Raw genomic sequence first — 23,281 nt, forward strand, 5'->3', positions numbered from 1 at the left:
ACGTCCTTAACTACATTATACCCTAATTTTGAGAGTGTGCGGTTATATGTTCTTGGTAGTAAAGATGTAGTAAAACTGGTGGCACTGCTAAAACATTAATGCACTTCCACCCAAAAGCTTGCAAATCCACTAGGCATTTATGCACACTTTACATAAAGTTTTCCTGAGCAGTGCTATTTTTTTACATTGCTAATGTCAGATAATCTGACAATTATTTGACTTGATTCTGGGCAACGTTTTGCAAAGTGCAGAAGTGTATTCATGCCATTAAATCTGTGCCCAATCTCTGTCATTGCCCATGCTGTAGACCTAGTGGTATAGCAAGAAATTCATGTCATTAGCAAACCATTAGCGGTTGTAAATTCAGAATCTCAAGGGAAGTATAGTCTCAAGTATCCAGCATTACAGCAATAACACCTTCATTCAGCTGTAAACATGTACTTGTTGTTTACCTTACTTTCGCTGCAACCAGTAGCCTGTAATGTACTGTAAAATTACAACAACTTTTTCGCAGTGTAGCATCTCATGGCATAAAAGGAAAACATGGTGGAGAGGGGAAGAACATATTTGTTCTTCACAACCATCACAGCAGTAAAGAACCCTTCCTGATTTGCATTTTTATATCACCCTCACCCCTGACAAAGGATCCATTAATAACCTTTTTTGATGTATATGCTGGTCCGGCATGGCCTGGTCAAGATGGTCTGCAAAACCATGCCCATCATTGCATATTAGATTTTTTTAAATTGTTTGTTTCAATATCCATGTTTTTGCATGTACATTGATTGTTTAAATAATCAATACAGGAATTGATCTTATGCTACACAAAGATAAATAACATAACTTTCTAAACCAATCTAATCTGTTAATTGGACTAAAATGGTTGTTCCAGTTTAGACTGTTTAGCTAGTCTCATTCTATCTCCTTTCTAATCCTGGTAGTTTTTCTGAATGCAGATTGTGTGAATTCACTCTATCTGGATTCCAATAGGAATTAAGCATTACTTTGCAAGCCAGCATAATGTGACTTGATGCTAGTTTTGCTTTAGTTTATGCTGGCTACCAGCATCCAAAACACAGTGAAGATCGGTCACCAACAAAAACACAATGAAGGCTAGTCACCAGCAAAAAGACAAAGGCAGCTGGTAACCAGCGAAAACACAACAAAGGTTGGTCACCAGCGAATATTAATGATGTTACGTTTGATATTGGAGCTCTGAGCCATTCTTTGAAATCGCTAACAGTGTACTTCTGTTAGCATTTTTATGTTTCTATTCAATAACACAAACTCCAAAGCAAATCAGGGGGAGAAAAATAGGTTTATTCAGAGAGGACAAATCAAGATGTTATGCTGGGAGTTTTTCCCCACCGAACAAAGGAACAGGATGTTATTTATAACCCCCCACCCTAGCCTGGGGTTGACCAATCTGAAGTCCTTGCAGTACAACTGGGCCAATGGCCAACAAAACTGTATCCTGCTCCCAACTCAATGTATACACAACGTAGCACACGTCGCTCGGAGTTCAGGAGTGACATTCCACAGATTCTAAACAGCTATTGAACTGAAAACCAACTCCTATTGATCATTAATCCTAGTCCTCTTGTCCTCTGCGTTGTGTATTTATCTTCCAATATTCTGATACTTCAAAGCAGTGTGCGGATGCATATATAATTTTATCAGATGCACGTGATCAATGACGTCCGAAGCTTTGTTTTGTCGAACAACCACCTGATTGGTTTGGAATTGGTTTGGTAGAAGACAAAAAGGCTACTCTGTGTACGCCCTACGGCGTGTGCGATGTCATCTATAATAATTTGTTTGTTCTAAATTGTTTTGATCAGCAGGTGTCACTAGGGTACAATGGCTTGATCAAAGCCTTACGTAATGAACGCATTTTCGACACAATTGGCTGGAAAAGCTCAATGCTACAGGAAGATTTGCTTCCCCATCACAAGCGAACACACAATGAAGGCTGGTCCCCAGCGAAAACACAACGGAGGCTGGTCTGCCGGCATAACCAAACAGATCATGCTGGTCTGACCAGCTAGACCATACTGGTCTGCCTGCAAAACCGGTTAGACCATGCTGGTCACACAAGCTTGACCAGCATCTGACCACCGCTGACTAGCGTAGACCTGCATGGAACAGAATGGACCAGCTTGAAATGTATATTGGTCTATTCTGTTGTTATTCAGCAGGGGTGAGTCATACACACTTGATTTTCCTCTATGTATTCTTATTGCTTTGCATCAACAAACACTTCACAATAGTAAAATAACATTTTCCTTCATTAGCAGATCTATTACTTTGAATGCGTTCTATCCAAAGCGAGATGAGAAAACAATTACTTTGAGGACAGAGATGGGGACAGAGAGCAGAGAAATGTTGATGAGTGTATCAGTGAAGAGACAAACAGAAAGATTCCCATGAGTCCTTTTACAAGTAGAACGATATATGTTTTCTTTCATCAGAGTACTCAGCAGTGGTGAGGCATGGGATGGCTTTAATTCTGTATTGTTTGAGCCTGCAAATAATAGATTTGACCCCTTTGTGGTCTCAATAAGAAAGATAATCCCAAAACAAAACAGCCAGATGCTAACTTTGGCATTCTGTTACATTCAGCCTTGCCCACTGAGAGAGACTGTGTGGTCAGTGTCAAGAAAACACACATTGAAACCTTGTGCTCTGTTTACATTCTGTCTCCTACTGATGAAGTCATGCTTAAGCATAGGAAAATATGAGGATTTGTCTAGTGTGTTCTCTGGTGCATCCCACAGTGTCCAGGCAGGCAGGCGTGGGTGTACGTCGAACCCGAAGGCCATCCGGTCAGACTGACTATCTCTCTGTCTCTCTGTGTGTGTGTGTGTTGTAACGGTTTTGACTTGAGGTTATTATTTATAGGGGTGCCAGGTAGGTTGTGCCTACCAGAGAAAACATTGGTTTCTCCTTTTAGTTTGGGTGGGAATGAGTCCCATCTGGTCCGTCAAGTCTACACCAATACAAAGGACTTATGTAAAAGTCAGGATGGAAATAAACTTTTCATAAACCCTTAAAACATTGGAAAGAACTTCAAAAACAACTATATTATTTTGCGTGGGTTGTATTAGCAACAACAATGATTACACACACACATATAATAATATCACACAATGAGTTCTGGTTCCTCCAGAAATGTCCTGTACCTCGGGCCTAAAAAGAGTCCAGCCCGGTAAAGGAGTTCACTGAACAATTATTTTACCACAGAACTTTAAAGCGTATCAACTCTTACTAAGTCCTCAAATACAACTAACTACATAAATCACAGTATACATCACATCAAAAAAAATGAAATACCGTATACAAAAAGGTGGTAGTCAGTCGGTCAGTCAGACAATCAATCCAATAGATCTCCAGCGGAGAAAGGCCACGAAGAACGGAGAGGTGTAGTCCACGGACGCAAAGAGTGGATCCGATCCTGGGTAAACTCTATTAGGCTACAAAACACACGTTTAACGGCAACAAAACAACGGAATAGAGAAGCTTCGGGAACTGAGGGTTGAACACATCCTCAGTCACGTCTCCATCACAACCCCCCACTTTTGCGCAGCTGATGCTGGCTATTTAATTGGGAATTAAAGGGAAAGCGCCCTATTGGAAGGAGCTGCACTGAGACGGTTCAGAATAATTCAGGGCCGTCACACACACCCCCCTGGACCATTGCCCTCGAAGGCACATCTTGGTCGGGGAAACCGAGAAAGGTCTCCTCATCACTTTCCTCTACAAAAATATTCATGACTTTTTGGAGCTCACGCTCCTCAGCTGAGGGGTCACAGGCCTTAAGGTGTGAGACTTCTGGGTCTGGGAATCCGAGAAAAGTCTCCTCACTTTCCTCTTCAAAGATATCCAGGACCTTGCGGCGCTCAATCGCCTCCAATTCCTCAGCCGAGGGGTAACAGGCCTTAAGGCGTGAGACATGGACAACACGCATATCTTCACCTGTGTCCTCTTTTACCACTCGGTAGTTCAAAGGGCCCATCTGCTCCACAATCCTATATGGTCCTTGCCATTTAGGAGCGAGCTTGGCCGAGAAGAATTGTTCAGCTTTCGAGTAAGGATGAGAGCGAAGCCACACCTGATCACGAAGCTGGAACTGCATGTCTCGTCTGTTCTTATCATAATTTCTCTTCTGCTTGAGTCGAGCCTGGATCATGTTCTTTGAGACAAGAGCTCTCAAGTCATGGAGATGGACTACCTGGTCATAGCAAGCAGCGTCTGGAGTAAGCTGCTGGGGCTGTAGCACCATATCCAAGGGTCCTCGGAGAGGACGACTTAGGTTCAGCTCTGCAGGTGTGACTCCAGTGGACTCTTGCACAGCAGAATTCAGGGCAAATCAAAACTCGTGAAGGTGCTTGTCCCAGTGTTTGTGCTGGGTCCCTACATAGGAAGCAATCATCGTCTTCAAGGTTCGATTTACTCTCTCAGTGAGATTGGTCTGTGGGTGATAGGCCGTGGTCAACTTCTGTCTCAGGTTCCATCTTTGGCAGGTCTCCTGAAAGAGATCAGAGACAAATTGGGAACCTCAATCAGACAGGATGTAATCAGGCACTCCCCAGCGAGTCAGGATCTCTTTCGTAAGGATGTTAGATACTGTCCTTGCTGTGGCCTGACGCAGGGAAAAGAGCTCCACCCACTTTGAATAATAATCAACAAAAACAAGCATGTACACATTTTGATTGGAGCTTCTAGGAAATGGACCCATTAAATCCACTCCTAACATTTCCCAAGGTCGGGTAACCACCGTTTGCTGCAACTTGCCAGCAGGCTTTCTACCTTCTGGTTTGTACATTTGACAAACCTGACAATTTCGGATGTGTGACTTCACATCCATGCTCAGATTTGGCCAGTACAGTAACGCTTGCAACCGCTTGTAGGTTTTGAACCTGCCCAAATGACCAGCTAATGGGTCTTCATGGAAATGTTGAAGCAGTTGAAGGCGTAGAGTTTCAGGTATGTACATTTGGTAGAGTGTTCTGTGAGGTAGTTGTACAACTTGGTAGACTTTATCTTCAATGATGGTCAGCTTTGTGGTAGGATTGACCATCTTTTCTCCATCTTCCAGGATAGTCTGGTACAAAGCCTGTACTTCTGGATCATCCTGTTGGGCTTTCCATATGGCCTCATCAGAGATGGGAAAGTCTGTTTTGGGCGAGTCTCGACTGCTTGACAGGACAGTAGCACATGTAAAATGAGGGCCACCGTTATCACAAGCAGGAGCTCTGGATATGGCATCTGGAACAGTGTTGTATTTTCCTTTCCTGTATTCCACTGCAAAGGTGGACTCTTGCAACCGTAGAGCCCATCTTATGAGTCTGGTAGTTGGTTTGTTGGTCTTGAACACCCACACAAGGGAGGAATGGTCAGTGACCACAGTGAAGTGTCTACCCTACAGGTAGTACCTCCACTTTTCCAAAGCCCAGACAACTGCAAGGCACTCTTGCTCGGTTGTGGAGTAGTTCCGTTCTGCTCCATTCAATGTCTGACTGGCGAACGCTAGCACTTCTTCAGTGCCAAGTCCAGTCTGTTGGACTAGGACAGCACCAAGTCCAACATCACTTGCATCAGTGTAAACAACAAAAGGGCAATCAAAGTTGGGATGACCTAAAATGGGAGGGGTGACAAAGTGTCGTTTCAGGGTTTCAAAGGAGGTCTGGCACTCTGCCGTCCATTGGAATTTCGCTCCTTTTCGCTTCAACGCGTTGAGGGGTTCTGCCACCTGGGAGAAGTTCGACACAAACCGATGGTACCATCCAGCCATACCAAGGAACCGTTGAAGGGCCTTGAGTGTGGTTGGCACAGGGAAGTCTTGTACAGCCTTTGTCTTTTCAGGATCCACATGAATGCCGTCAAAAGACACAATATGCCCAAGGAACTTCAGGGAGGTTTGGCAGAAGTTGCTCTTCTTCATATTCAAGGTCAGACCAGCTTCTCTTAGCTTGTCCAACACTGCTTGAAGATCTTGAAAGTGTTGTTCTCTGTTCTGGGAGTAGATAATTATATCGTCCAGGTAGACGAAACAGATCTTCCCTTTGAGCTCACCTAAAGCAATCTCCATGAGTCTTTGGAAAGTGGCAGGGGCATTCTTTAATCCAAAGGGCATCACCTTAAAGGAAAACAAGCCCTCAGCACAGACAAAAGCAGTCTTGTCCTTGCTTTCCTGGTCCATCTCAACCGGCCAATAACCACTATTGAGGTCAAGGGTAGTGAACACAACAGCGCCAGACAATGACTCCAGGATCTCGTGGATGGTAGGAAGAGGATAGGCATCAGTCTGGGAAACATTGTTGGTCTTCCTATAGTCCACACAAAATCTAAGACCACCAGTCTTTTTTGGGATGAGGACAACAGGAGCAGCCCAGGGAGAGGAGGAACGTTCTATTATATCTAGTGTTAACATATCATTAATGATTCCCTTTTGAATGATTAGCTTTGCTGGGGACAAACGATATGGCTTTTGCTTGATCGGCATTTCCTGTGTAAGGAATATTTTGTGCTTCAGGAGCCCAGTGCGTCCCAGCTTTGAAGTACATACATCAGCATTATTTTGCAGCTGTTCCAACAGCCTTAACTCCTCTGGCTGTTCCAGCTGAGCTCTTCTCACAGCCTGTAAACGGAGATCATCAGAAGGATTATCAAGGGTTAATGGTAACGGAGCAACGGCAGAGAAGACTGCCCCATTTGAACCCCAATCATGTAACTTTGTAGCTTCTGATTGGTGCGGTATTAACTGAAAGGAAGGGGATGTCGATGGGGGGGCGTAGGCAGTGACTCTTTGGGTTTCAGCTCTGGTTAAAGCACCCAGAGGAGGATGGTCATTCCTGCGAAGAGAGTTAGGTGTGTTGGCCTGTTGTGATTTGTGGTTTCTGGAAGGGTTTACTTGATACGGTCTTGGACATGTAGCTGAAGAATGTCCCTTTTGGCTACATCTCCAACAGAACATGAGAGGGGTCTTGACTGGAGACTCTGGCAGTTGTTGATGGTCTGTCTTGGGTAACTGTTTGGGTGTCTGTTTCTTTCTCTGGTCATATTGCTGTTGGCATTCTCTGTCCTTCTCAAACTGCTGTCCCAAGCAAACCAGTCCATAGACAGTGGTGACTCGTTCTCGGAGTTGACTGGCTAGTAGTGGGTTGATGTTCTTCAAGATCAATTTAATGACCTCTTCCTCCTCAATGCCAAGTTTCCACCTTCTGCACAGGGAGTGGTAACCGTATGCAAAGTCACGGATACTCTCTTTCTCTCTTTGTACTCGATTTCTGACTCTGTCTGCCAATTCATCTGTGTAGTCCTCAGACAGAAATGCAGAGGAAAACATGGCCTCAAAGTCAGCCCAGGAGGTAGTGGTGAGATGTGCCACATCCCACCAGTCTCGAGCTGTCCCATGCAACACATTCCTCAATGTGGCAAGGAGTTCTTCGTCAGCCAGGGGATTGAGGGCAAGAAAGTCACGACATCTTTCTAGATACATTAGCGGATCAGGACTGTCATCTTTTTTCCCAAAGGTGGGAAATTGCAATTTAATGGGCATCGCCCCCACATGACGTCTACTCAAATCGCCATGAACAAACGAGCTAGGAGGGATTGAGGAAGTAGAGGGGGAGGGCGTTATCGGACAATGAAAATGAACACCAGGATGCATGGTGGATTGCATCCTGCAAGGGGTGGCTGCAGCATGGCCTGGTCTTGGCTGTTCAGAGGTGCCAGCTTGGCCCTCAGTGGTCTGAACTGAAGTGGACACCAGGGAAACTCTGTGTAAGGAGTTGTGCCTAATGGAGGCCATGTCCACAGACACGTCATCCAACATTTTAACACAATTAGAGAGTTCTGTCTGCAAGTGGTCTACAGTGTTAACCATGGGAGAAAAAAACAGAATTAACGTCCTTGAAGACCTCAGTGTGATGATGTTGCAGGCGCCATTGGAGAGTGGCAGTGAGTTGGTTTCGTTGGTAGTCAAACTGCCTGTCCATGGCACCAGTAATTTCCCGTCTTCCACTCTCACTGAGCTCTGTCAGCGTGTGGGTTAGAGTGCTCAGTGAGTTTCTGAATTCCATGGCACTCTGTTGTTGCTCTTCCCTCAGACATTTGAAATTATGGTGGATAAGAGTTTGGAGATGTTGTTGAGTCTGACGAATATCAAGGATGTCACCTTGAAGTTGTAAGACTACAACCTCTGGAGATAAACCAGACAATGGAGGAAGGTTGGGTGTCAGAGGGAGGGCTAGATCAGTACTTCCACACAGATCCATGTCAATAAGTGAGTAACTGGTTAGACCTCCTGTGGCCTGTGGTCCAGACCGAGCATTCAGATTCCTAGGGCTCTGGCCCAAATCAACTCCATTATCTCCATTCACATTATGATTTGTATTGTCAGCTTGATGGTCAGAATGGCCCTGTATATTCCCATTGACAGGTATGACATGGATGAGCACATTATCTTGGGGTGAATCCATTGTTTTAATTCCACACAAAAGATTTGCTTTGGTTAGTTCTCAATGTTGAGCTGTCCCATCTGGGGTGCCATTTTTTATGTAACGGTTTTGACTTGAGGTTATTATTTATAGGGGTGCCAGGTAGGTTGTGCCAGAGAAAACATTGGTTTCTCCTTTTAGTTTGGGTGGGAATGAGTCCCATCTGGTCCGTCAAGTCTACACCAATACAAAGGACTTGTAAAAGTCAGGATGGAAATAAACTTTTCATAAACCCTTTAAACATTGGAAAGAACTTCAAAAACAACTATATTCTTTTGCGTGGGTTGTATTAGCAACAACAATGATTACACACACACATATAATAATATCACACAATGAGTTCTGGTTCCTCCAGAAATGTCCTGTACCTCGGGCCTAAAAAGAGTCCAGCCCGGTAAAGGAGTTCAGTGAACAATTATTTTACCACAGAACTTTAAAGCGTATCAACTCTTATGAAGTCCTCAACTACAACTACATAAATCACAGTATACATCACATCAAAACAAATTAAATACCGTATACAAAAAGGTGGTAGTCAGTCGGTCAGTCAGACAATCCAATCCGCCAATAGATCTCCAGCGGAGAAAGGCCACAAAGAACGGAGAGGTGTAGGCCACGGACGCAAAGAGTGGATCCGATCCTGGGTAAACTCTATTAGGCTACAAAACACACGTTTAACGGCAACAAAACAACGGAATAGAGAAGCTTCGGGAACTGAGGATTGAACACATCCTCAGTCACGTCTCCATCACAACCCCCCACTTTTGCGCAGCTGATGCTGGCTATTTAATTGGGAATTAAAGGGAAAGCGCCCTATTGGAAGGAGCTGCACTGAGACGGTTCAGAATAATTCAGGGCCGTCACAGTGTGTGTGTGTGTGTGTGTGTGTGTGTGTGTGTGTGTGTGTGTGTGTCAAGCTTCTTATCTGCCTCTCAGACAACCACATTATGCTGCTGTCATGGGGAAGAAAGTAAGGGAGAAAACATGGTTGATAGAAATAAAACACACAGTCAAGATTTAACTATTGTGCAATCTTGGGCTGGGGTGTGACACTATTTGTTGAAAAACATTCTAGGAGGCAATTCTGTGAGGGTTTACAATTTAACCATATCATTCACATTTTTCTCCTTGACTGAAAATATCCCCAATATCCACCAGCCAGCAGGGAATTTGCATCGTCACTGTCTGGGGTACCTTATTGTCAGACTGAGTGGTAGGCGTTGAATCTAACCCAATAACATCTTAATTTCAGCCGAACCCACCTAATTACTGCTTGCGCTAGCATTTCCAACGCAGCGTCTTTATGATGACACTACAGAAAAGACAAATGACTTGTGGTACTGCACTGACCCCTGTTGGCACCCTATTCCCTATATAGTGCACTCATTTTGACTAGAGTCCTATACTGTAGATACTGCTCAAAGGTCTCTTTATTGTTCAGAGCAATTAATCTGAGAAACTTCAGAGAGTAGTGAACACGCTTTCAGCTCGAGGATGAGGACAACAGAGAGAGCGAGAGAGGGAGAGAGAGAGAGAGAGGATAAAGAGGGAGGGGTGGTAGGGAAAGACTATGGCGGAAGTGCTGACTCATACTTTCGATCATACCACTGCTCTGAGAGAGAGAGAACACCTGAGAGACTGACACACTGGCAGAGAAACACAACGCTCAGATTCAGATGAGTGAGTCTCTGCATTTATTACTGTAAAGCAAAGCACACACCTCCACTGGAGCAGCATCAAAATGGCTCTCACATCATTCAACAATTCATTGACGTACCCTCAAATATGAGATGAATTTGAATTGACTTACACAGTGTGTATGGCAATTCAATTACTTTTAATTAACATTAAATCGATGGGCATGTTGGTGGATGTCTTATATGTAATCTTTATACAATTCAGAGTCTCTTTAGTACTTCTTAAAGTCTCATCCCATTCACTTAAGAATCTAAAGTAACGAGTCACGACCCACATGCTAATATTTACATACCCACTAATATACATCTAATATAATAATTGCCATTTAGCAGACGCTAATATCCAAAGCAACTTACATCAGTGAGTTCATATATTTTTGTGTGGGATATTTTTCTCTGGGTGTTATTGCCACTGACATTGGGGGGGTCATAGCTTAAAGAGCAGCACTAGGAAGGCATACACAGGCATGGTATTGACAGAAAATCCATCTTTCGTCTGTTTATTTGGACACACAACCCATCACTTCCTTTCCTATCATATGGCTCGCTCATTCAGAGAGTGAAGGGATAATAAAGAGAGCTTATGAAAGACAAACACACTTGTGTCTAACGCACACATGCACACACGCACACACAGGCAAGCACACAAAGATAAAGTAGATGCGTACTACAACTTCAGTTTAACTACGCAATTTCTTAGCTGGAAGGACAACAGGATTCCTACTAGGTAAGACAACAATCAACTGAAGGACAACATATTGTCGATGTGAAATAGCCCTAGCACCTAATGAGCAATCAGCCACAGTTCAACATCCCTGCTTAATTGCACTTTTCATTTGTTTGAGCAACAGGTTTAGAGATAAGTGCGTGTTTTGTGAGACCCAAATTGTATTAGTCTGATGGCACTAATGGGGTGTCTACTGAGACATCTATCAAAGTAGCAAACATCTCTCTTGACGGATCTATGGCCTCTGAGTATGGTAATTTGTCAAGCTGGGGTTTCAGCTGCTGTTCTTGACCCACCTGCCAGTCTGTGTTAACTCATCTGTCTGTAGAGTCTCTGCACTCACTCTCCACTACAACCAATCCATGTTCTAGTGGATCTCTTAGTGGAGCTTATAGTGGATCTATTATTGGATATATGAGTGGATTTCTGTGGGATCCAATTCTGCAATTCTGAGTAGATTTCTGTGGGATCTATGTGCGAATCTCTGAATTGAACTTTGACTGGATCTCTAGGTGGACCTGACTGGAGTGGAAGTATTTTGAGTGGATGTATGTATGGATCTCAAACTGAGTCACTTTGTGGATCTCAGAGTGGATCCCTGGTATATTTGTTGGATCAATGTTGTGATCATTTGATGTTGAATTTTTGTCTATAACGTTTCCCTATCTCTATAACACCTCTCCATTGCGTGTTTCCTCATCTACTCCATCATGCAGCTAATTGTGTTTTGACTGATTTGAACGTTGACTTTGTCGGATCCATGAGCGGTCAATTGGAGAAGTAGTTGTTTTAATTATGTTGAACAACTTACGCATAATCAGGGTAATGATCCTTATCGATTATACAGTGGTTGAGCACAGGTAATTACACCCTGATGTGCTTTGTGTTATAATTGACTTTGTACACAAACAATCCAGAGCTTCAGATAGATTTAAAATGATCATGATCATCTCATGGACTGTCATGTCCTTACACCCAAACCCGTGTCCGTGAATTTAAGAGGGATTATATAGCACATTTCCAGTCCCTTCTCCAATATTTAGTGTCAAAAACACAAACTTGACGGTGACATTACGTTAGTGTGACAGGTCGGTTAGGCAGGCGGTCAGGTTGGTAGGTAGGAGTGTCTTTCTGTGGCTTTGGACGCAGAGTGACAGTGAGCTGGATTTACTTAGTGGATTTACAGTACCTTCTGCCTGTCTCAAGTCTGGCTCATCTTTCGGTCTTAACCCTGGATAAGACATACTGGTGTGCACTGACCTGGTCTAAAGTAACCATAACCCATAGTCATTCATCTACTGCCCTCCACTGACTGGGTCTACAGAGCCTTAACCCCCGATCACACAGTACTGCCCTGTACTGATTTTCTCTAGCCTGTGGAAGCCAATCTACAAGTGACAACTTTGACCCTGATCATAGTGACGGCAGAGACCCACTCTGAGAGGTCTACTGGATTAAAGCCTTCAGAAACGACAGTATATCTCAACACACAGGACCAACAGGGCTTGTAAACACATATTCACAATCTATAAAAAAAATGACTCAAGCAAACAAGTAAAATTGTATGAGTGGGATTTCCTAATATAATGCTATGCTGTTTTGTGATGGGTGAACTAGTTCAGGGACAATCAACTAGATTCATCTGTGGCGGTGAATGGTCCGGGGGCATAATATAATTACTAATCATTTGTAGACTGCAAATTAGCCGCAAGAAACCAAAACAGATATAATGTTTGACTTAAAGCATAATCATTTCAAACTTTGCTTACATTTGTATACCATCTACTATGTGTGGGAATACTTGGGACTGGATTTCATAAATTAAAATCACAATCACTTGGAGCTGATTTCCTGTTGTTTTTAACAATTAAAATAAAATAATATTTGCTCAGAAAACTTGGGGGGGGGCAAATAAAACCATTCGCGGGCCAAATTTGGCACCAGTTGGGGAACCCTGAATTAGTTTAACAATGAACATGATGGTTAGATCTGTGAATGAACCCAGCCCACAATTTGTTCAAATAACCAGCTGTGATGTCAACTGATCCACAACATACAATCCCAAAATGAATCAGAATTATCAGAATTATTCAAGTGTACCACTTTTGACAAGGGACGTAGTGTACTATAGGTTGTTATCAATAACATCATAATTTTGTTTCATTTCAAACATTCCATTCCCAGCTGGAGGCAAACTCCGCCCGCTCCAATGCATTACAGATACATACTGCTGGATTACACCACTATCTCTTAACATTGGCCACCATTAATTGGATATTTGAGTGATATACAATTGAAGTGTAATCCCAGATAACAACCAGGGTTGGAGAGTAACTGATTACATGTAATCAGTTACATGTGATCTGGTTACAAAAAACATATAACTGTAATCGATTACGTTACCAGCAATAAGAAATGTAATCAGATTACAGATGCTTTTGAAACTAGATGACTACTTTTTGGAATAATTTCAAATTCAGAAAACATGTTTGCTAAAAAAAAATACAGAATGACACATTTCTGTTTTGTCAATGATATTCAATTCAGCATTGAATAAAGGCGCAAGTTTAGGTTTGTTCCGCCTGAGCGAGTCTGACTGAGTTTGACCAGATACTGTACCACTATGATGGCACGCCAAATGCTTTTGATGGATCCTTTTTTCCTTTTCTTCTTCTAATGCCACATAAGGGGAAAGTCATCTAAAAGTAGCTGAAAGTAATCCGATTACATTACTGAATTTGGGTAATCCCAAAATTACCTTGCTGATTACAATTTTGGACTGGTAACTACTAAAACCTAACAACCCTGCTAACAACAAACGTTTCCATACCTTAAGAGAAAATTCCCTTAAGAGTCTTATTAGGTTATTACCTAACATTACGTGGAAATGTTCTGGTGATGTGCAAAGACTGTTTCCAAAAAACATTCCCTTAATATCACACAGAATTTACTCAGAACTTGGTTGCCTTGTTTACAAAATAATGTTCAAGACACGTTTCCTGTGTCCAGCTTTCCACAGTTTTGGAGAATATTCCATACAATTTCTACCAAACATACACAGAACATGGTAGCCAGAGTATTTCACAGAATATAAAATAGTCATGCTATAGACATGTGACATGGAAAAGTTGCAAGAACATTCCTGTGTATCAGTTGTCAGGAATTTGCCTGAGATGCTGACCAAATCGGGCGTGCGCAGTCGCATGCGCATGTTGATTCTGTACCCCCACACCAGACACGATCAGGACAGGCAGGTTAAACTATCAAAACCAACTCTGATCCAATTATATTAATTGTGGGACAGGTCAAAAATCAATCAAAATGTATGGCAATTTAGCTAGCTAGCTTCCTGTTGCTAGCTAATTTTGTCCTGGGGTTGTTATTTTACCTGAAATGCACAAGGCCCTCTACTCCGACAATTAATCCACAGATAAAACGGTTAACGGAATTCCTTTCTCGTCATCTCTCCTCCCTCCTTAGGCTTCTTTTTTACATCTTTGGACTTTATATGGCGGTTGGCAACCAACGTTATGGTGCTTTACTACAACCAACTGGAGTGTGGACGTCAGTACATCTTTCAATCACCCACATGGGTATATGCTCCTAAACTCCAATGAGGAGATTGCACGTGGGTATATGCTGTTGAACAAGTTGAGGAGACTAAATTACTTGGCGTTACCTTAGATTGTAAACATATAGATGAAATTGTTGTAAAGATGGGGAGAGGTCTGGCCGTAATAAAGAGATGCTCTGCTTTTTTGATGCCACACTCCAAAAAGCAAGTTCAGCAGGCTCTAGTTTTGTCTAATCTTGATTACTGTCCAGTCGTGTGATCCAGTGCTGAAAGGAAAGACCTAGTTATGCTACAGCTGGATCAGAACAGAGAGGCACATTTTTTTCTTAATTGTAATCAGAGGGCTGGCATAAATACTATGCATGCCAGTGTCTCTTGGCTAAGAGTTGAGGAGAGACTGACTGCATCATTCATTTTTTTATATGGATTTTCCTCAGGTTTTCGCTTGCAATATCAGTTCTGTTGTACTCACAGACAATATTTTGACAGTTTTGGAAACGTTAGAGGGTTTTCTATCCTAATCTGACAATGATATACATATTCTAGATTCTGGGCCTGAGAAATAGGCAGTTTCATTTGGCTACGTTTTTCATCCAAACATCAAAATACTGCCCACTACACTCAACTTTTTTTTTCTGATTTACAAATCATGCCTACCACTTTGAAGATGAAAAATATTTTTATTGCGAAACAAACAAGAAATAAGACAAAAAAAATCAGATAACTTGAGCGTGTATAACTATTCACCACCCCAAAGTCAATACTTTGTAGAGCCACTTTTTGCAGAAATTACAGCTGCAAGTCTCTTGGGGTATGTCTATAAGATAGGCACATCTAGCCACTGATATTTTTGCCCATTCTTCAAGGCAAAACTGCTCCAGCTCCTTGGATGGGTTCCACTGTTGTCCAGCAATCTTTAAGTCATACCACAGATTCTCAATTGGATTGAGGTCTGGGCTTTGAATAGGCCATTCCAAGAAATTTCAATCTTTCTCCTTAGACCACTCGAGTGTTGCTTTAGCAGTATGCTTAGGGTCATTGTCCTGCTGGAAGGTGAACCTCCATCCCAGTCTCAAATCTCTGTAAGACTGAAACATGTTTCCTTCAAGAATTTCCCTGTGTTTAGCGCCATCCATCATTCCTTCAATTCTGACCAGTTTCCCAGTCCCTGCCGATGAAAAACATCCCCACAGCATGATGCTGCCACCAGCCTGCTTCACTCTGAGGATGGTGTACTCGTGGTGATGAGAGGTGTTTGCGCCTCACATTGAGTTTTCCTTGATGGTCAAAAAGGTCTATTTTAGTGTCATCTGACTCGAGTACCTTCTTCCATATGTTTAAAGAGTCACCCACATGCCTTTTGGCAAACACCAAACGTGTTTGCTTATTGTTTGCTTTAAGCAATGGCTTTTTCTGGCCACTCTTCCGTAAAGCCCAGCTCTGTGGAGTGTACGGTTTAAAGTGGTCCTATGGACAGACATTTCAATCTCCGCTGTGGAGCTTTGCAGCTCCTTCAGGGTTATCTTTGGTCTCTTTGTTGCCTATGATTAGTGCCCTTCTTGCCTAGTCCATGAGTTTTGGTGGGCGGCACTCTCTTGGTTGGTTTGTTGTGGTGCCATATTCTTTCAATTAAAAAAAAAACTGATTTAATGGTGCTCTGTAGAGTGTTAGAAGTTATGGATATTTTTTTATAACCCAACCCTGATCTGTACTTTTCCACAACTTTGTCCCTGACCTGTTTGGAGAGCTCCTTGGTCTTCATGATGCCGATTGCTTGATGGTGCCCCTTGCTTAGTGGTGTTGCAGAATCTCTGTTCTCTCTGTCAGAACAGGTGTACTGAGATCATGTGACAGATCATGTGACACTTAAATAATGTCAACTTGTGTACAATCTAACTAATTATGTGACTTCTGAAGGTAATTGGTTGCATCAGATCTTATTTAGGGGCTTCATAAGCAAAGGGGGTGAAAACGTATGTAGCCACCACTTTTCTTTTTTTTTAAACATTTTTGAAACAAGCAATTTTATGAAAAAAGTATTTTTTTTTTTCATTTCACTTCACCAATTTGGACTCTTTTGTGTATGTCCATTACATGAAATCACCAAAAATCTATTTAAATTACAGGTTGTAATGCAACAAAATAGGAAAAACGGCAAGGGGGATGAATACTTTCGCTGGGCACTGTTTTTTATCCCTCACCTGCTTTTTATTCTTCCAAGCGGGTCATGACATAAGTACTCCCAGGGCATCGGATCCCTGCACCGTGGCCTTGTTGGCTTTGCTGAGATTATGGCTTCCCTTTGTGAGAGGTGTGATGGTGGCATCCCCCCTGTTAATCTGCATACCTCGTGTATGCACTGCCTGGGTTTGAGCCACACGGCGAGGGCGGTGGAACACCCTACTGGATGCCTGTTTTGTGTAGAGTTCCCTGAACGCCTGTGTCTGGCACGATTGGAGGCCATGTTTGAGTGGTCGGCCAGGCTCGGACTCAGGCTGGGCACGCGCTCCCTCCCTCAGGAGTGGTGCACAGCAAGCTGTTAGTCCCTCTAATGTGCCCAGTACCCCTCGCAGGAAGCCTGGCCGGAGTCACCAGTCCTGGACGGCAGCATGAGTCCTTGAAAGGAGGGCGCATGTCCTGCGTCAGGAGGTTGATAGCTTCGATGGCAACGACAGCTGTTCTCTGTTGGCCAGTGATAGGCTGTTCTTAGGGGACGATACTTGCGTGTTTCATCACTGTGAGCGGGTCTACCAGGCTGACAGGCCATCAGAAGCAGGCAGCGGGGCTTCATCGCCCCCAGCAGCTTGAGAGGATATGAGGAGCCTAATCGCTTGTGTAAACACTGCACTGGACATCAAACTGGTGGACAGAGATGACTCTATCACTCCCCATCTCTGCTAAGTTCATTAAGGCTTTGCAGGAGAGCTGGGCCTCTGCCAGGTGGTGCTTCCGACTCACAGCAGAGAGTAGACCATGGAGTTTTGTTGCCGGTGTGGAGTCCCTCGGCCTCCGGGAGTACCCAACTATGGACACCATGATAGCTGCCATGGTCCTCCCGGATCGGGAGATTATAGGGGGAAACCGCGACTGAATGCGGGACCCACCCAGAGACTTTGATGCAGACTTGAAAGCCACATATGGGTCCCTCTGCTCTCTTGGCCGCCTTGACAACGTGGCCATGCTGCTGCAGGCCTACATGCAGAATCTATTGCCTCGGCTGCTGGAGGGTACAGTGGACCTCAACCGGTAAGCGATGCTGGTGTCTCACCTGCTTTCCCTGTTCCAGAGGGATGTGGCCCACGCCAACGGATGGGGCCATGGTGCAAGTGGTTGCCTCCCGGTGCCATCTCTGGCTGGCCCAATCCAGTCTGCTTTCCAGAGCTCATTTGCCACTCACCCCATCACCCCAGGGCTGATGTTGGACCAGGGGTTGATGACATTCTGGAGCAGACAGATAAGGTTCTTAGGGACTGGGAGACCCTGAGACAGTTCATGCCACCACCTCAGGCCCTGGGTCCAAGGCAGACGGACCGTTGCCACCAACCTGCACCCGGACGACAGTGGGGTCCCTCTCCTGCCCCATCGCCTCATGCTAAGGGAAGACAGCGGGGAGGGGCACAGTGTTTGATGAAGCAACAGCCTGTTTTTCCCACACAGATCTTCCCCGTTTTTTTGCAGAGGTACGGGAAAGGGAAAGGGAAAGGTGGGGTACCGACACAATTTCCGGTGCTGGCCACCATCCATCAGGGGCTTTCGTGTCCCCACATCTCCTCACTCCTCACAACGGTTCCATCTTCAGGATTGAGACATCAGATCAGCTTGGTGGTTTCTAGTCCACTTATTTTGTGGTCCCTAAAGAGACTGAGGTTTTCTTCTTCAGGGCCGGGGGCAGTATTCGGAAATTCGGATGACTGATGTGCCCAAAGTAAACTGCCTGTTACTCAGGCCCAGAAGCTAGGATATTTATAGAATTGGTGGTATTGGATAGAAACTCTAAAGTTTCTAAAACCGTTAAAATAATGTCTGTGAGTATAATAGAACTGATATGGCAGGCAAAAACCTGAGGAGAATCTATCTGAAAAAAAACAAATTTTAGGTCCCCGCTCATTGAAATAGCGGTCTATGGGAAAATCAATAGAATACCTCCCAGATTGCATCTCCCATGGCTTCCAGCAGATGTCAACAGTCTTTAGAATGTTTCTTGTTTTTTGTTTTTTGAATTTCTAATTTTTCTAGGTGGCTCCCATTTTGGCTGTAGTATTGTGGCGCGTGTGGATGAGAGCGCACACTTCATTATTTATCTCTGGTAATGAACGTACTATTCTCCGTCTTAAATGTAATCTTTTATTTACATATTAGGGTACCTGAGGATTGATTAAAAACCTTGTTTGACTTGTTTGGAAGAAGTTTATTGGTAACTTTTGGGATTCATTTGTATGCATTTTGAAAGAGGTAAACCGGTAGATTACTGAATCAAGCGTGCCAACTAAACTGACTTTTTTGGTCTCTATTGAACAAAACAACCATTTGTTACGTAGCTGGGACCCTTGGGATTGCAAACAGAGGAAGTTCTTCAAAGGTAAGTGACACTCTTGGTCATTTTGGACGATTTAAAAAAAAACTTTTAAAATACGACAGTCCCACCTCTCTCTCATTGCACCAAATTCTTACCTTCTTTGACTCCCTATGATAACCCATGACAAACAGACCTTCTAGGATGTTTCAGGGTTTAACACAGTAATATATATAATTTGGTCATTTTATATGCCATTTGGACATTTCTTATGCCATTTGGACATGGTTCACTGACTTTTGGGTTTGGAAGCTGACTTCCTATGATCATATATGGCAAATGGGCATAACATCCTGATTTGGTACTTTCAGTACATATGTATGACATTTGGACATTTCTTTTGCCATTTGGACATAGTTTACTGACTTTTGACTTCCTATGATCATATATTGCAAATGGACAAACATAGGCCTTTATGGACAAACTCAATGAAATAAGACAAAGGTATGTTCATACGGATGTTATACATGTTTAACTTACCAAAAACATGAAAAAATACATTTACAAAAATGGCCCAGAAAGCACTATCTTAGAGGGGATTGTATTTTTGACCCTTTCATTTTCAAAATTTGACCCTTGGGTCTTGACTTTGTGTCCATTTGCACTATGAAAATCTATGGTGGAGCGCATTCACCATCTTTGGGATTTTTGTTGTATGACATTTGCCATATGCCACTTGCCATGAGGTTTGGATGAACTGACGTCCATTTGATTGGTATTTGCAAATGTGTATATGTTTCCTCCAATGCCAATATGTTGCCATTCATTTTTGTCCATTTCATGGGGGTTTTCCCTTACATGTTCCTGTTCACCTAGCTCATTTGCAGTACCTCCGATTTGCTTTCGAAGGGATGGCTTAAGAATTCATGGTAATTCCCTTCGGCCTCTCCTTGGCACTCCGCACTTTCGCAAAGTGCATGGATGCTGTCCTGGCACCTTTGACGTCCCGAGGATTGCTGATCCTCAATTACCTGGATGATTGGCTGACATAGGTCTTGTCAGACAGAGTCATGCTCCAGACCCACATCAGCAAGCCCTGATTCCCCTGGGCCTGTTCCATCTCCGGCCTCTTCGGCGTTGGTTCAACTCCCACTGGCTGCACCCGAAGCGCCCCGCCCCACCTGCGGGTGACCGCACAGTGCCACAGGGCATTGTTGTGGTGTCGCTGTTGATCCTTTCTCTGGTGGGGTGGAGATGCTGACATGCCGCCGGGAGCTCTCAAATCGTCAGTGGGGGTGTGACCAAGGACAGGCCGGCCAGCGGCTATAGGCTACCCCCTTGGAGTGGCAGACACATCAATGCACGGGAGTTCTGAGCTGTACTGCTGGCTCTGCGGCCTTTCCTTCCACATGTGTAGGGAAGACATGTCCTGGTGAGAACGGACAACACCACATCAACCATCATGGTGGCCTAAGGGTGGCCCACCACCTTGGGACTGGAGCCTACATCGTCAGGTCATGCAGCCCATGTGGGACAAGTTTGGGAGAGTGTAGGTAGACCTGTTTGTCTCCCTGGTCAATGCACACTGCCCCTGTGGTACTCCATGTCGGATCCACCAGGGCCTCGGGGCTTGGATGCTCTGGCTCAGAATTGGCCAGGGCTGGAGCTTTACACATTCACCCCACTTTTCCCCTTGATCCAGGCCGTGCTGGACAGGACCAGGATGGTGGAGCATCGTCTGCTGCTGGTGGTGCTGCTGGTGGCCCCATACTAGCCTAGATGACCCTGGTTCAGCCTTTTCCTGTCCCTGTTGTCTCGGACACCTTGGCAACTGCCCCTGAGGCCCAACCTGCCAGGGGGAACTCTATGGCGTCCTAGACCGCACCGCCTCAGTCTATGGGCTTGGCTGCTGAACGACACCAATGGTCCATGTTAGGACTACAGGGGGGCTTGATGAACACCAGGCAGAGCGCAAGGGCACCGGCTACAACCGCGGCATACCAATTGCGCTGGTGATTGTTCTGCTCTTGGTGCACTGGTATTGAGGTTGTGCCCGAGTCATGCAGGGTGCAGTATGTCCCCAGTCTCGCTTGGATGAGGGCTTGGCAGCCTCTACACTGAGAGGGTATTTGGCTGCTATATCTGCCTGCCATGTGGGGTGGATGGACAGGCCGGTGGGGTGTTATCCCTTGTTCTCCATGTTTAGCCAGCTAGGACCCGCTCAATGGCAAGCTGGGATCTGGATGTGGTCTTGGTGGGTTTGGTAAAGCCGCCTGTTGAACAGTTAGAGTCCGCCTTCCTGTTGTACGCGGAACAAGGAAGAGCTCGGTTTTGTTTGGAAAGTTTGTTGTTTAAAAGTATATTAGAAAGTTATTGGTAGCTACCTCGTTTCTTACGTTGGATCCCGTGACGCAGTTGGCAACAGTTGCTGGGACTGCTTGTATCTTTCCAGTGATCCTGCTGACCAAGGTCAGGTCTGAGATATTTGGCATCGCTGCTAGCTTAGCTGCTAGCTAGCTGGACATCAAGCTAGCGTGGTGTTCTTGAATGAAGCCTGTGACGCAGTTAGCCATTGTGGCTGAGACAGCTGATTGTCCCCCGTTTGTGGCTGTCTAGATCCCTGCTGTTTGTTGTTTTCAATTTTCCGCATGCCCTGTCTGGAACTGCGAGGAGTAACAGCCTAACATACATTGCTAGCTACCATGACAAAGACCAAAGCCAGCGGGAGTACCATTGAGGACAGTGCCAGTAGTGTCTCTCTATCACACATGAAGGGTCTTTTTAACAAACAAAAAGAGACCTATAAGCAGTCATTACAACAACAAGAAAATAGTTTCAAGTGTTTTGTCCAAATACTTGTGTATTCTACTAATAAAAAAATGGACAACCTGACCAGAGAGGTCCAGGACCTGAAGAACAGTTAGAAGTTCTCCCAGGGTCAGCTCGATGAGTTGAAACAGAAGAACGGCAAGATGACAGCAATCTGTAAGTCATTGAGAAAGGACATCAGTTCTATGTGTGAATCCATGACAGATAAATCGGACAATCTCGAGGGACAATCAAGGCGGAACAACATGGTTGTGGATGGAATTGCAGAGTCTCCATATGAGACCTAGATGGAGTCTGGGGAAAAAGTGAGGGAAATGATCTCTGAGAAATTGGAAGATTGAGGTGGAGAGCGCCCACAGGATTGGAAAAGCCACCACCGGCCCAGGTGATAGTGGTCAATTTCCTGGGGTTGAAAGACAAGGTAGCTGTTCTGGAAAGAGCCAAGAACGTATATCTTCCTCAACGAGGACTATCCTGAAGCTGTGCGCCAGAAGAGGAAAGAACTGATCCCAGCCATGAAAGCTGCCAGAGCGTGTGAGGACATTGTTTACATCCGCTGCGACAGACTCATTGTCCACCCTCCCTCCCAGAAGCCTGGAAGGAACGAGAAAGCCAAGTCTATGGGTTCATAGCCTCAACACCGCAGCACACAAACACACCAATTTATTAATTTACTGCAGAATGTATATTTGTTTCTCTTGCTTTGTCTGCTCTTTTCAATATTATGTCTATCTCTGATAAGCTACCCAGGAAAGGGCTGAAAATACCCCATATTAATATATATAGCCTTAAAAATAAGATTCATGAAATCAATAACTTGCGAACATCAGATAACATTCATATATTAGCCATTTCTGAGACTCACTTAGATAATTCATTTGATGATACACCAGTAGCAATACAAGGATATAACATTTATAGAAGAGACAGAAATGCTTACGGGGGAGGAGTTGCTGTATATATTCAGAGCCATATCCCTGTAATGCTTAGAGAAGACCTTATGTCAAGTGTTATTGAAGTGTTGTGGTTGTAGGTTCACTTGGCACAAATAATATATGTGAAATGCATAATAGTGTATGTGATTTAAACAGAGAGGTCTACTTTCTGAATATTGACTGGTTTTCATCAAGCTGTCCACTCAAGAGGAAGCTTCTTACTGTAACCAGTTCATGTTATTGATCAACCTACCAGGGTGTTTACAAACACTACAGGAACAAGATCATCAACATGTATCGATCACATTTTTACTAATGCTGTAGAACTTTGTTCTAAATATAGCGGCTATATCCAGGAAAGCCAAAGTTCCAACAGCTTGGCCTAAAATAGTTTATAAGATATCATACAAAAGATTTTCCTGTGACTCTTTAATTTGATTATGAAAAAAATATTTGTTGGTCTGATCTGATTAACTTCTTGACGCACCCATCCCGTTAGCGGGAT

The sequence above is a fragment of the Oncorhynchus tshawytscha genome, linkage group LG33, assembly GCF_018296145.1.
Source record: "Oncorhynchus tshawytscha isolate Ot180627B linkage group LG33, Otsh_v2.0, whole genome shotgun sequence".
In the NCBI taxonomy this organism is placed as follows: domain Eukaryota; kingdom Metazoa; phylum Chordata; class Actinopteri; order Salmoniformes; family Salmonidae; genus Oncorhynchus; species Oncorhynchus tshawytscha.